The following is a 13057-nucleotide window of genomic DNA, read 5'->3' on the forward strand; positions in this document are numbered from 1 at the left end:
GCAGACTGAAGACAGTGTGTTCCTAGAGCAGAATGAAGAAAGGGGGTTCCTAATGCAGAGTGAAGACAGTGCGTTACTAACGCAGAGTTGCGGTTACGTGCATGAAGCAGATTGAAGACAGTGTGTTCCTAGAGCAGAGTGAAAACAGTATGTTCCTTCAGCAGAGTGAAGACAGTGTGTTCCTAGAGCAGAATGAAGACACTGTGTTCCTAATGCACAGTGAAGACCGCGTGTTCCTATGCAGAGTGAAGACAGTGTGTTCCTAATGCAGAGTGAAGACAGTGTCTTCCTAGAGCAGAGTGAAGTCAGTGTGTTCCTAACGTATAGTGAAGACAGTGTTTTCCTAGAGCAGAGTGAAGACAGTGTGTTCCTAACGGATAGTGAAGACAGTGTGTTCCTAATGCAACGTGAAGACAGTGTCTTCCTAGAGCAGAGTGAAGACAGTGTGTTCCTACGGCAGAGTGAAGACAGTGTCTTCCTAAGGCAGAGTGAAGAGAGTGTGTTCCTAGAGCAGATTGAAGACAGTGTGTTCCTAGAGCAGAAAGAAGACAGTGTTTTCCTAATGCAGAGTGAAGACAGTGTGTTCCTCGAGCAGAGTGAAGACAGTGTGTTCCTAAGGCAGATTGAAGACAGTGTGCTCCTAGAGCACAGTGAAGACAGTGTGTTCCTAACGCAGAGTTGCCGTGTATGTGCGTGGAGGAGAGTGAAGACACTGTGTTCCTAGAGCAGAGTGAAGACAGTGTGTTCCTAATGCAGAGTGAAGACAGTGTCTTCCTAGAGGAGAGTGAATACAGTGTGGTCCTAACGCAAAGTGAAGACAGTGTGTTCCTAAATCAAGTGAAGACAGTGTGTTCCTATAGCAGAGTGAAGACAGTGTGTTTCTAGAGCAGATGGAGACAGTGTGTTCCTAATGCAGACTGAAGACAGTGTGTTCCTAGAGCAGAGTGAAGACAGTGTGTTCCTATCGCAGAGTTGCGGTGTACGTGTATGGAGCAGATTGAAGACAGTGTGTTCCTAGAGCAGAGTGAAGACAGTATGTTCATAATGCAGAGTGAAGACAGTGTGTTCCTAGAGCAGAATGAAGACACTGTGTTCCTAATGCACAGTGAAGACCGTGTGTTCCTATGCAGAGTGAAGACAGTGTGTTCCTAATGCAGAGTGAAGACAGTGTCTTCCTAGAGCAGAGTGAAGTCAGTGTGTTCCTAACGTATAGTGAAGACAGTGTTTTCTTAGAGCAGAGTGAAGACATTGTGTTCCTAACGGATAGTGAAGACAGTGTGTTCCTAATGCAACGTGAAGACAGTGTCTTCCTAGAGCAGAGTGAAGACAGTGTGTTCCTACGGCAGAGTGAAGACAGTGTGTTCCTAAGGCAGAATGAAGAGAGTGTGTTCCTAGAGCAGAGTGAAGACAGTGTGTTCCTAGAGCAGAATGAAGACAGTGTTTTCCTAATGCAGAGTGAAGACCGTGTGTTCCTAATGCAGAGTGAAGACAGTGTGTTCCTCGAGCAGAGTGAAGACAGTGTGTTCCTAACACACAGTTGCAGTGTATGTGCATGGAGCAGAGTGAAGACAGTGTGTTCATAGAACAAAATAAAGACAGAGTGTTCCTAATGCAGAGTGAAGACAGTGTGTTCCTATAGCAGAGTGAAGACAGTGTGTTCCTATAGCAGAGTGAAGACAGTGTGTTCCTAAGGCAGATTGAAGACAGTGTGTTCCTAGAGCAGAGTGAAGACAGTGTGTTTCTAACGCAGAGTTGCGGTGTATGTGCATGGAGGAGAGTAACGACAGTGTGTTCCTAGAGCAGAGTGAAGACAGTGTGGTCCTAAGCAGAGTGAAGACAGTGTGTCCCTAACGCAGAGTTGTGGTGTACGTGCATGGTGCAGAGGGAGGCCGGTGTGTTCCTAGAGCAGAGTGAAGACTGTTTGTTCCTAACGCAGAGTGAAGACTGTGTGTTCCTGGAGCAGAATGAAGACAGTGTGTTCCTAATGCAGAGTTAAGACAGTGTGTTCCTAGAGCAGAGTGAAGACAGTGTCTTCCTAATGCAGAGTTGCGGTATATGTGCATGGAGCAGAGTGAAGAGAGTGTGTTCCTAGAGCAGAGTGAAGACATTATGTTCCTAACGCAGACTGAAGACAGTGTGTTCCTAGAGCAGAATGAAGACAGTGTGTTCCTAACGCATAGTGAAGACAGTGTGTTCCTACCGCATAGTGAAGACAGTGTGTTGCTAACGCATAGTGAAGACAGTATGTTCCTAACCCATAGTGAAGACAGAGTGTTCCTAACGCAGAGTTGCGGGGTATGTGCATGGAGCAGAGTGAAGACAGTGTGTGCCTAGAGCAGAGTGAAGACAGTATGTTCCTAATGCATAGTGAAGAGAGAGTGTTCCTAACGCAGAGTTACGGTGTATGTGCATTTAGCAGAGTAAAGACAATGTGTTTTTAATTCAGCGTGAGGGCAGTGTGTTCCTAAGTCAGAGTGAAGACAGTGTCTTCCTAGAGCAGAGTGAAGACAGTGTGTTCCTAACGCATAGTGAAGACAGTGTGTTCCTAAGCAGAGTGAAGACAGTGTGTCCCTAACTCAGAGTTGTGGTGTACGTGCATGGAGCAGAGCGAGGCCGGTGTGTTCCTAGAGCAGAGTGAAGACTGTGTGTTCCTGGAGCAGAATGAAGACAGTGTGTTCCTAACGCAGAGTGAAGACAGTGCGTTCCTAATGCAGAGTTGCGAAGTATGTGCATGGAGCAGAGTGAAGACAGTGTGTTCCTAGAGCAGAGTGAAGAAAGTGTGTTCGTAATGCAGAGTGAAGACAGTGAGTTCCTAGAGCAGAGTGAAGACAGTGTTCCTAAATCAGAGTGAAGACAGTGTGTTCCTACGGCAGAGTGAAGAGAGTGTGTTCCTAACGCAGAGTTGCAGTGTATGTGCATGGAGCAGAGTGAAGACAGTATGTTCATAGAGCAAAATAAAGACAGATTGTTCCTAATGCAGAGTGAAGACAGTGTGTTCCTATAGCAGAGTGAAGACAGTGTGTTCCTAAGGCAGATTGAAGACAGTGTTTTCCTAGATCACTGTGAAGACAATGTGTTCCTAACGCAGAGTTGCGGTGTATGTGCATGGAGGAGAGTAACGACAGTGTGTTCCTAGAGCAGAGTGAAGACAGTGTGTTCCTAATGCAGAGTGAAGACAGTGTGTTTTTAAGGCAGAGTGAAGACAGTGTCTTCCTAGAGGAAAGTGAATACAGTGTGATCCTAACGCAGAGTGAAGACAGTGTGTTCCTAACGCAGAGTTGCGGTGTATGTGCATGGAGCAGAGTGAAGACAGTCTGTTCCTAATGCAGAGTGAACAGTGTGTTCCTAAATCAGAGTGAAGTCAGTGTGTTCCTAGAGCTGAGTGAAGACAGTGTGTTCCTAGAGCAGAGTGAAGACAGTGTGTTCCTAGAACTGAGTGAAGACAGTGTGTTCCTAATGCAGAGTGAAGACAGTGTGTTCCTAATGCAGAGTGAAGACAGTGTGTTCCTAAATCACAGTGAAGACAGTGTGTTCCTAGAGATGATTGAAGACAGTGTGTTCCTAACGCAGAATTGCGGTGTATGTGCATGGAGCAGAGTGAAGAGAGTGTGTTCCTAGAGCAGAGTGAAGACAGATTTTTCCTAATGCAGAGTTAAGACAGTGTGTTCCTAACGCATAATGAAGACAGTGTGTTCGTACCGCAGTGTGAAGACAGTGTGTTCCAAACGTATAGTGAAGACAGTATGTTCCTAACGCATAGTGAAGACAGTGTGTTCCTAACGCATAGTGAAGACAGTGTGTTCCTAATTCATAGTGAAGACAGTGTCTTCATATAGCAGAGTGAAGACAGTGTGTTTCTAGAGCAGATGGAGACAGTGTGTTCCTAATGCAGACTGAAGAGAGTGTGTTCCTAGAGCAGAGTGAAGACACTGTGTTCGTAATGCAGAGTTGCGGTGTACCTGCATGGAGCAGATTGAAGACAGTATGTTCCTAGAGCAGAGTGAAGACAGCATGTTCATAATGCAGAGTGAAGACAGTGTGTTCCTAGAGCAGAATGAAGACAGGGTGTTCCTAATGCAGAGTGAAGACAGTGCATTTCTAACGCAGAGTTGCGATGTACGTGCATGGAGCATATTGAAGACAGTGTGTTCCTAGAGCAGAGTGAAAACAGTATGTTCCTTCAGCAGAGTGAAGACAGTGTGTTCCTAGGGTAGAATGAGGACAATGTGTTCCTAATGCACAGTGAAGACCGTGTGTTCCTATGCAGAGTGAAACAGTGTGTTCCTAATGCAGAGTGAAGACAGTGTCTTCCTAGAGCAGAGTGAAAACAGTGTGTTCCTAACGCAGAGTTGCGGTGTATGTGCATGGAGCACAGTGAAGACAGTGTTTTCCTAGAGCAGAGTGAAGACAGTGTGTTCCTAACGGATAGTGAAGACAGTGTGTTCTTAATGCAGCGTGAAGACAGTGTCTTCCTAGAGCAGAGTGAAGACAGTGTGTTCCTAACGTATAGTGAAGACAGTGTTCCTAATGCAGAGTGAAGGCATTGTGTTCCTAATGCAGAGTGAAGATAGTGTGTTCATACAACAGAATGAAGACAGTTTGTTCCTAACGCAGAGTGAAGACAGTGTGTTCCTAACGTAGAGTTGCGGTGTATGTGCATGGAGCAGAGTAAAGACAGTGTGTTCCTAGAGCTGAGTGAAGACAGTGTGTTCCTAATATAGAGTGAAGACAGTGTGTTCCTAAATCAGAGTGAAGACAGTGTGTTCCTAGAGCAGAGTGAAGACAGTGTGTTCCTAGAGCAGAGTGAAGACATTATGTTCCTAACGCAGAGTGAAGACAGTGTGTTCCTAGAGCAGAGTGAAGACAGTGTGTTCCTAATGCAGAGTGAAGACAGTTTGTTCCTAAATCACAGTGAAGACAGTGTGTTCCTAGAGATGATTGAAGACAGTGTGTTCCTAACGCAGAATTGCGGTGTATGTGCATGGAGCAGAGTGAAGACAGTGTGTTCCTAGAGCAGAGTGAAGACAGATTGTTCCTAATGCAGAGTTAAGACAGTGTGTTCCTATAGCATAGTGAAGACAGTGTGTTCCTACCGCATAGTGAAGACAGTGTGTTCCTAACGTATAGTGAAGACAGTATGTTCCTAACGTATAGTGAAGACAGTGTGTTCCTAACACAGATGTGCAGTGTATGTGCATGGAGCAGAGTGAAGACAGTGAGTTCCTAGAGCAAGTGAAGACAGTGTTCCTAATGCAGAGTGAAGACAGTGTGTTCCTAATGCAGAGTGAAGACAGTGTGTTCCTAATGCAGAGTGAAGACAGTGTGTTCCTAGAGCAGAGTGAAGACAGTGTGTTCCTAGAGCAGTAATGAAGACAGTGTGTTCCTAACGCATAGAGAAGACAGTGTGTTCCTAACGCAGAATTGCGGTGTATGTGCATGGAGCAGAGTGACGACAGTGTGTTCCTAGAGCAGGTGAAGACAGTGTAGTCCTAATGCACAGTGAATACAGTGTGTTCCTACAGCAGATTGAAGACAGTGTTTTCCTAACAAAGAGTTGCTGTGTATGTGCATGCAGCAGAGTTTAGACAGTGTGTTCCTAATGCAGAGTGAATACCATGTGTTCCTAGAGCAGAGTGAAGACATTATGTTCCTAACGCAGAGTGAAGACAATGTGTTCCTAGAGCAGAGTGAAGACAGGGTGTTCCTAATGCAGAGTGAAGACAGTGTGTTCCTAAATCAGAGTGAAGACAGTGTGTTCCTAGAGCAGAGTGAAGACAGTGTGTTCCTAACGCAGAGTTGTGATGTATGTGCATGGAGCAGAGTGAAGACTGTGTTCCTAATGCAGAGTTAAGACAGTGCGTTCCTAACGCATAGTGAAGACAGTGTGTTCCTACCGCATAGTTAAGACAGTGTGTTCCTAACGTATAGTGAAAACAGTATGTTCCTAACGCATAGTGAAGACAGTGTGATCCTAACACAGAGTTGCAGTGTATGTGCATGGAGCAGAGTGAAGAAAGTGAGTTCCTAGAGCAAGTGAAGACAGTGTTCCTAACGCATAGTGAAGACAGTGTGTTCCTAACGCAGAGTTGCGGTGTATGTGCATGGAGCACAGTGAAGACAGTGTTTTCCTAGAGCAGAGTGAAGACAGTTTGTTCCTAATGCATAGTGAAGACAGTGTGTTCCTAATGCAGCGTGAGGACAGTGTGTTCCTGTGGCAGGGAGAAGGCAGTGTCTTCCTAGAGCAGAGTGAAGACAGTGTGTTCCGAACGCATAGTGAAGACAGTGTGTTCCTAAAGCATAGTGAAGACAGTTTCTTCCTAGAGCAGAGTGAAAACAGTGTGTTCCTAACGCATACTGAAGACAGTGTGTTCCTAATGCAGCGTGAGGACAGTGTGTTCCTGTGGCAGGGAGAAGGCAGTGTCTTCCTAGAGCAGAGTGAAGACAGAGTGTTCCTAATGCAGAGTGAAGACAGTGTGTTCCTATAGCAGAGTGAAGACAGTGTGTTCCTAAGGCAGATTGAAGACAGTGTGTTTCTAGAGCACTGTGAAGACAGTGTGTCCCTAACGCAGAGTTGCGGTGTATGTGCATGGAGCAGAATGACGATAGTATGTTCCTAGAGCAGAGTGAAGACAGTGTGTTCCTAATGCAGAGTGAAGACAGTGTGTTCCTAAATCAAAGTGAAGACTGTGTTTTCCTAGAGCAGAGTGAAGACAGTGTGTTTCTAATGCAGAGTTTCGGTGTATGTATATGGAGCAGAGTGAAGACAGTGTGTTCCTAGAGCAGAATGAAGACAGTGTATTCCTAACGAAGGGTGAAGACAGTGCGTTCCTAATTCAGAGTTGCGAAGTATGTGCATGGAGCAGAGTGAAGACAGTGTGTTCCTAGAGCAGAGTGAAGACAATGTGTTCGTAATGCAGAGTGAAGACAGTGAGTTCCTAGAGCAGAGTGAAGACAGTGTTCCTAAATCAGAGTGAACAGTGTGTTCCTACGGCAGAGTGAAGACAGTGTGTTCCTAAGGCAGAGTGAAGAGAGTCTTTTCCTAGAACAGAGTGAAGACAGTGTGTTCCTAGAGCAAAATAAAGACAGAGTGTTCCTAATGCAGAGTGAAGACAGTGTGTTCCTATAGCAGAGTGAAGACAGTGTGTTCCTAAGGCAGATTGAAGACAGTGTGTTCCTAGAGCACAGTGAAGACAGTGTGTTTCTAATGCAGAGTTGCGGTGTATGTGCATGGAGGAGAGTAACGACATTGTGTTCCTAGAGCAGAGTGAAGACAGGGTGTTCCTAATGCAGATTGAAGACAGTGTGTTCCTAGAGCAGAGTGAAAACAGTATGTTCCTTCAGCAGAGTGAAGACAGTGTGTTCCTAGGGCAGAATGAAGACAATGTGTTCCTAATGCACAGTGAAAACCGTGTGTTCCTATGCAGAGTGAAGACAGTATGTTCCTAAAGCAGAGTGAAGACAGTTTCTTCCTAGATCAGAGTGAAGACAGTGTGTTCCTAACGAAGAGTGAAGACAGTGCGTTCCTAATGCAGAGTTGCGAAGTATGTGCATGGAGCAGAGTGAAGACAGTGTGTTCCTAGAGCAGAGTGAAGACAGTGTGTTCGTAATGCAGAGTGAAGACAGTGAGTTCCTAGAGCAGAGTGAAGACAGTGTTCCTAAATCAGAGTGAACAGTGTGTTCCTACGGCAGAGTGAAGACAGTGTGTTCCTAAGGCAGAGTGAAGAGAGTGTGTTCCTAGAGCAGAGTGAAGACAGTGTGTTCCTAGAGCAGAATAAAGACAGTGTTTTCCTAATGCAGAGTGAAGACCGTGTGTTCCTAATGCAGAGTGAAGACAGTGTGTTCCTCGAGCAGAGTGAAGACAGTGTGTTCCTAACGCAGAGTTGCAGTGTATGTGCATGGAGCAGAGTGAAGACAGTGTGTTCATAGAGCAAAATAAAGACAGAGTGTTCCTAATGCAGAGTGAAGACAGTGTGTTCCTATAGGAGAGTGAAGACAGTGTGTTCCTAAGGCAGATTGAAGACAGTGTGTTCCTAGAGCACAGTGAAGACAGTGTGTCCCTAACGCAGAGTTGCAGTGTATGTGCATGGAGGAGAGTGAAGACAGTGTGTTCCTAGAGCAGAGTGAAGACAGTGTGTTTCTAATGCAGAGTGAAGACAGTGTGTTCTAAGGCAGAGTGAAGACAGTGTCTTCCTAGAGGAGAGTGAATACAGTTTGTTCCTAACGCATAGTGAAGACAGTGTGTTCCTAATTCATAGTGAAGACAGTGTCTTCCTATAGCAGAGTGAAGACAGTGTGTTTCTAGAGCAGATGGAGACAGTGTGTTCCTAATGCAGACTGAAGACAGTGAGTTCCTAGAGCAGAGTGAAGACAGTATGTTCATAATGCAGAGTGAAGACAGTGTGTTCCTAGAGCAGAATGAAGACAGTGTGTTCCTAACGCAGAGTGAAGACAGTGTGTTCCTAACGCAGAGTTGCGGTGTATGTGCATGGAGCAGAATGACAACAGTATGTTCCTAGAGCAGAGTGAAGACTGTGTTTTCCTAGAGCAGAGTGAAGACAGTGTGTTTCTAATGCAGAGTTGCGGTGTATGTATATGGAGCAGAGTGAAGACAGTGTGTTTCTAGAGCAGAGTGAAGACAGTGTGTTCCTGGAGCAGAATGAAGACAGTGTGTTCCGAAAGAAGGGTGAAGACAGTGCGTTCCTAATGCAGAGTTGCGAAGTATGTGCATGGAGCAGAGTGAAGATGGTGTGTTCCTAGAGCAGAGTGAAGACAGTGTGTTCGTAATGCAGAGTGAAGACAGTGAGTTCCTAGAGCAGAGTGAAGACAGTGTTCCTAAAACAGAATGAACAGTGTGTTCCTACGGCACAGTGAAGACAGTGTGTTCCTAAGGCAGAGTGAAGAGAGTGTGTTCCTAGAACAGAGTGAAGACAGTGTGTTCCTAGAGCAGAATGAAGACAGTGTTTTCCTAATGCAGAGTGAAGACCGTGTGTTCCTAATGCAGAGTGAAGACAGTGTGTTCCTCGAGCAGAGTGAAGACAGTGTGTTCCTAACGCAGAGTTGCAGTGTATGTGCATGGAGCAGAGTGAAGACAGTGTGTTCATAGAGCAAAATAAAGACAGAGTGTTCCTAATGCAGAGTGAAGACAGTGTGTTCCTAGAGCAGAGTGAAGACAGTGCGTTCCTAAAGCAGAGTTGCGGTGTACGTGCATTGAGCAGATTGAACACAGTGTGTTCCTAGAGCAGAGTAAAAACACTATGTTCCTTCAGCAGAGTGAAGACAGTGTGTTCCTAGAGCAGAATGAAGACACTGTGTTCCTAATGCACAGTGAAGACCGTGTGTTCCTATTCAGAGTGAACACAGTGTGTTCCTAATGCAGAGTGAAGACAGTGTCTTCCTAGAGCAGAGTGAAGACAGTGTGTTCCTAGAGCAGAGTGAAGACAGTGTGTTCCTAACGGATAGTGAAGACAGTGTGTTCCAAAGCAGCGTGAAGACAGTGTGTTCCTATGGCAGATTGAAGGCAGTGTCTTCCTAGAGCAGAGTTAAGACAATGTGTTCCTAACGCAGAGTTACGGTGTATGTGCATGGAGCACAGTGAAGACAGTGTTTTCCTAGAGCAGAGTGAAGACAGTTTGTTCCTAACGCATAGTTAAGACAGTGTGTTCCTAACGGAGCGTGAGGACAGTGTGTTCCTATGGCAGATTGAAGGCAGTGTCTTCCTAGAGCAGAGTGAAGACAGTGTGTTCCTAATGCATAGTGAAGACAGTGTGTTCCTAATGAATAGTGAAGACAGTTTCTTCCTAGAGCAGAGTGAAGACAATGTGTTCCTAACGCATACTGGAGACAGTGTGTTCCTAAGGCAGAGGGAAGATAGTGTGTTCCTAATGCAGAGTGAAGACAGTGTGTTCCTAAATCAGAGTGAAGACAGTGTGCTCCTAGAGCAGAGTGAAGACAGTGTGTTCCTAATGCAGAGTTGCAGTGTATGTGCATGGAGCAGAGTGAAAACAGTGTGTTCCTAGAGCAGAGGGAAGACAGAGTGTTCCTAATGCAGAAAGAAGACAGTGTGTTCCTAGGCAGAGTGAAGACAGTGTCTTAATAGAGCAGAGTGAAAACAGTGTGTTCCTAACGTATAGTGAAGACAGTGTGTTCCTAACACATAGTGAAGACAGTGTCGTCCTAGAGCAGAGTGAAGACAGTGTGTTCCTAATGCATAGTGAAGACAGTGTGTTCCTAAGGCAGAGTGAAGACAGTGTGTTCATAGAGCAGAGTGTAGACAGTGAGTTCCTAATTCAGAGTGAAGACAGCGTGTTTCTAATGAATTGTGAAGACAGTGTGTTCCTAGAGCAGAGTGAAGACAGTGTGTTCCTAACGCATAGTGAAGACAGTGTGTTCCTAAGGCAGAGCGAAGACAGAGTGTTTCTAGAGCAGAGTGAAGACAGTGTGTTCCTAATGCATAGTGAAGACAGTGTGTTTCTAGAGCAGAGTGAAGACAGTGTGATCCTAATGCAGAGTGAAGACAGTATGTTCCTAATGCAGTGTGAAGACAGTGTGTTCCTAATGCAGAGTAAATACAGTATGTTCCTACAGCAGAGTGAAGAGAGTATGTTCTTAACAAACACTTGCTGTGTATGTGCATGGAGCAGAGTGAAGACATTGTGTTCCTAATGCAGAGTGAAGACAGTGTGTTCCTAATGCAGAGTGAAGACTGTGTGTTCCTAATGCAGAGTGAAGACAGTGTGTTCCTAAAGCAGAGTGAATACAGCATGTTCCTAACGCAGAGTGAAGACAGTGTGTTCCTTGAGGAGAAAGAAAACAGTGTGTTCCAAGAACAGTGAAGACAGTGTGTTCCTAATGCAGAGTGAAGACAGTGCGTTCCTAGAGCAGAGTGAAGACAGTGTGTTCCTAACGTAGAGTGAAGACAGTGTGTTCGTAACGCATAGTGAAGACAGTATGTTCTTAACGCATAGTGAAGACAGGGTTTTCCTAACGCAGAGTGAAGACAATGTGTTCCTAACGCAGAGTTGCAGTGTATGTGCATGGAGCAGAGTGAAGACAGTGTTTTCTTAGAGCAGAGTGAAGACAGTGTGTTCCTAATGCAGAGTTAATACAGTATGTTTCTACAGCAGAGTGAAGACAGTGTGTTCTTAATAAAGAGTTGCTGTGTATGTGCATGGAGCAGAGTGAAGACATTGTGTTCCTAATGCAGAGTGAAGACAGTGTGTTCCTAATGCAGAGTGAAGACAGTGTGTTCCTAATGTAGAGTGAAGGGAGTGTGTTCCAGATGCAGAGTGAAGACAGTGTGTTCCTAGAGCAGAGTGAAGACTGTTTGTTCCTAACGCATAGTGAAGACAGTTTGTTCTTAACGCAGAGTTGCCGTGTATGTGCATGGAGCAGAGTGAAAACAGTGTGTTCCTAGAGCAGAGTGAAGAGAGTGTGTTCCTAGAGCAGAGTGAAGACAGTGTATTCCTAATGCAGAGTGAAGACAGTGTGTTCCTAGAGCAGAGTGAAGACATTGTGTTCTTAAAGCAGAGTGAAGACAGTGTGTTCCTAGAGCAGAGAGAAGACAGTGTGTTCCTAACACAGAGTTGCGGTGTATGTGCATGGAGCAGAGTGAAGACAGTGTGTTCCTAATGCAGAGTGAGGACAGTGTGTTCCTAATGCATAGTGAAGACAGTGTCTTACTAGAGCAGAGTGAAGACAGTATGTTCCTAACGCAGAGTGAAGACAGTGTGTTCCTAGAGCAGATTGAAGACTGTATGTTCCTAACGCAGAGTGAAGACAGTGTGTTCCTAGAGCAGAAAGAAGACAGTGTGTTCCTAACGCAGAGTTGTGGTGTATGTGCATGGAGCAGGGTGAAGACATTGTGTTCTAGAGAAGAGTTAAGACAGTGTGTTCCTAATGCAGATTGAAGACAGTGTGTTCCTAATGCAGAGTGAAGACATAGTGTTCCTAGAGGAGAAAGAAGACAGTGTGTTCCTAATGCAGAGTGAAGACATTATGTTCCTAAAGCAGAGTGAAGACAGTGTGTTCCTAGAGCATAGTGAAGACATTATGTTCCTAATGCAGAGTGAAGACAGTGCGTTCCTAATGCAGAGTTGCGAAGTATGTGCATAGAACAGAGTGAAGACAGTGTATTCCAAGCAGAGTGAAGACTGTGTGTTCCTAATGCAGAGTGAAGACAGTGAGTTCCTAGAGCAAGTGAAGACAGTGTTCCTAATGCAGAGTGAAGACAGTGTGTTCCTAATGCAGAGTGAAGACAGTGTGTTCCTAATGCACAATGAAGACAGTGCGTTCCTAGAGCAGAGTAAAGACAGTGTGTTCCTAACGTAGAGTGAAGACAGTGTGTTCGAAACGCATAGTGAAGACAGTATGTACTTAACGCATAGTGAAGACAGTGTTTTCCTAACGCAGAGTGAAGACAATGTGTTCCTAACGCAGAGTTGCAGTGTATGTGCATGGAGTAGAGTGAAGACAGTGTTTTCTTAGAGCAGAGTGAAGACAGTGTGTTCCTAATGCAGAGTTAATACAGTATGTTCCTACAGCAGAGTGAAGACTGTGTGTTCTTAACAAAGAGTTGCTGTGTATGTGCATGGAGCAGAGTGAAGACATTGTGTTCCTAATGCAGAGTGAAGACAGTGTGTTCCTAATGCAGAGTGACGACAGTGTGTTCCTAATGCAGAATGAAGACAGTGTGTTCCTGATGCAGAGTGAAGACAGTGTGTTCCTAGAGCAGAGTGTAGACAGTTTGTTCCTAACGCATAGTGAAGACAGTTTGTTCTTAACGCAGAGGTGCGGTGTATGTGCATGGACCAGAGTGAAGACAGTGTGTTCCTAGAGCAGAGTGAAAACAGTGTGTTCCTAGAGCAGAGTGAAGACAGTGTGTTCCTAATGCAGAGTGACAACCCTGTGTTCCTAGAGCAGAGTGAAAACAGTGTGTTCCTAACACAGAGTTGCGGTGTATGTGCATGGAGCAGAGTGAAGACAGTGTGTTCCTACAGCAGAGTGAAGACAGTGTGTTCCTAATGCAGAGTGAGGACAGTGTGTTCCTAAGGCAGAGTGA

Source organism: Microtus pennsylvanicus, chromosome 1, assembly GCF_037038515.1.
Source record: "Microtus pennsylvanicus isolate mMicPen1 chromosome 1, mMicPen1.hap1, whole genome shotgun sequence".
NCBI classification, from domain to species: domain Eukaryota; kingdom Metazoa; phylum Chordata; class Mammalia; order Rodentia; family Cricetidae; genus Microtus; species Microtus pennsylvanicus.